The following is a 2,072-nucleotide window of genomic DNA, read 5'->3' as shown; positions in this document are numbered from 1 at the left end:
CTACATATGTGTAAGGTTGCGAGAAAGACAGCCACAATTTAATTCGATTTCGCATCAATGTTACACACAATTTAGTAATGATCGCAGACGAGTTAAATAACGAACTAAATATTAGTTTGCGCGATCGCCACATTTGAACGTCGCGAATTGCACGTGACTTCGAATAAACAGCCGGACGTAATAAGCTCGCGAATTAATATCATCCGTCCATCCTCCCGCGGCCGCTATTGGCACTGGTGCAATGTTTATTTATGTTGTTACATATCGTAACTATATTTTGACGTTCAATTTCGACGGCGTCTGCCGGCTGAACTGCCGTTACGGTTCGAAGCTATACGATGGAGTTTCTTGAACACGCGTTGGGCTCCATCGCGCTCATCATCCGACGTGCAGGAGAACCTCAGGCGGAACCGAGCGGATCTTGTTATAATTTTCTGGACCCAACACCCTGTAACCATTAGAGGCGCCTTTGCGCGTTTCCTCGTTAGCAGGTACTCGTCTCTCCCCGGCGCGGCGATCAGCCGGGAAGATGACGAGCGCGAGAGAAGCTTCTTCAACGTATTTTAAGATCTGGAAAGATAGTCGAGACTGACAGGTCGTAAAGAGGATCGGAATGAAAACAAGTTGATCACAACAGTAGGAGTATTGGCCGTACAGCCTAAGACCTAGGCGTGTGAACCAGGGATCCCGGAGAGTTCGAGTTCAAATCTAAGGCAGTCTCCTAGTTATTTTTCGCCTCTTACAATTCAGAAGTGGGATAAAATCCGCTACCCCTCGAAGACAGTTGAGATTCATCCGCTACCCCTCGGAGAGGAGGGAATTGAGAAGCAGCTGGCCGGTAGTGAAGCCTGAACATGGAGGTCGGGACGGACTCAAAGGAGTGAACCAACATGGAGATTGGGAAGGACTCAGAGGAGTGAACCAACAGGGAGATTGGGAAGGACTCAGAGGAGTGAACCAACATGGAGGTTGGGAGGGACTCAGAAGAGTAAACCAAAATGGAGGTTGGGAGGGACTCAAGTGGAGTGAACCGACGATTTGGAGACATTCGGGGACGAATGTAATGTCAGGCTGGCCGAACTGTAAGATCTGGAAAGATAGTCGAGACTGACAGGTCGTATAGAGGATCGGAATGAAAACAAGTTGATCACAACAGTAGGAGTATTGGCCGTACAGCCTAAGACCTAGGCGTGTGAACCAGGGATCCCGGAGAGTTCGAGTTCAAATCTAAGGCAGTCTCCTAGTTATTTTTCGCCTCTTACAATTCAGAAGTGGGATAAAATCCGCTACCCCTCGAAGACAGTTGAGATTCATCCGCTACCCCTCGGAGAGGAGGGAATTGAGAAGCAGCTGGCCGGTAGTGAAGCCTGAACATGGAGGTCGGGACGGACTCAGAGGAGTGAACCAACATGGAGATTGGGAAGGACTCAGAGGAGTGAACCAACATGGAGTTGGGAGGACTCAGAAGAGTGAACCAAAAATGGAGTTGGGAGGACTCAGAAGAGTGAACCAAAAATGGAGGTTGGGAGGGACTCAAGTGGAGTGAACCGACGATTTGGAGACATTCGGGGACGAATGTAATGTCAGGCTGGCCGAGCTGTAAGATCTGGAAAGATAGTCGAGACTGACAGGTCGTATAGAGGATCGGAATGAAAACAAGTTGATCACAACAGTAGGAGTATTGGCCGTACAGCCTAAGACCTAGGCGTGTGAACCAGGGATCCCGGAGAGTTCGAGTTCAAATCTAAGGCAGTCTCCTAGTTATTTTTCGCCTCTTACAATTCAGAAGTGGGATAAAATCCGCTACCCTCGAAGACAGTTGAGATTCATCCGCTACCCTCGGAGAGGAGGGAGTTGAGAAGCAGCTGGCCGGTAGTGAAGCCTGAACATGGAGGTCGGGACGGACTCAGAGGAGTGAACCAACATGGAGATTGGGAAGGACTCAGAGGAGTGAACCAAATGGAGTTGGGAGGGACTCAGAAGAGTGAACCAAAAATGGAGGTTGGGAGGGACTCAAGTGGAGTGAACCGACGATTTGGAGACATTCGGGGACGAATGTAATGTCAGGCTGG

The sequence above is a fragment of the Ooceraea biroi genome, chromosome 10 (assembly GCF_003672135.1).
Source record: "Ooceraea biroi isolate clonal line C1 chromosome 10, Obir_v5.4, whole genome shotgun sequence".
Classification (NCBI taxonomy): domain Eukaryota; kingdom Metazoa; phylum Arthropoda; class Insecta; order Hymenoptera; family Formicidae; genus Ooceraea; species Ooceraea biroi.
This window is presented reverse-complemented; position numbering follows the sequence as displayed.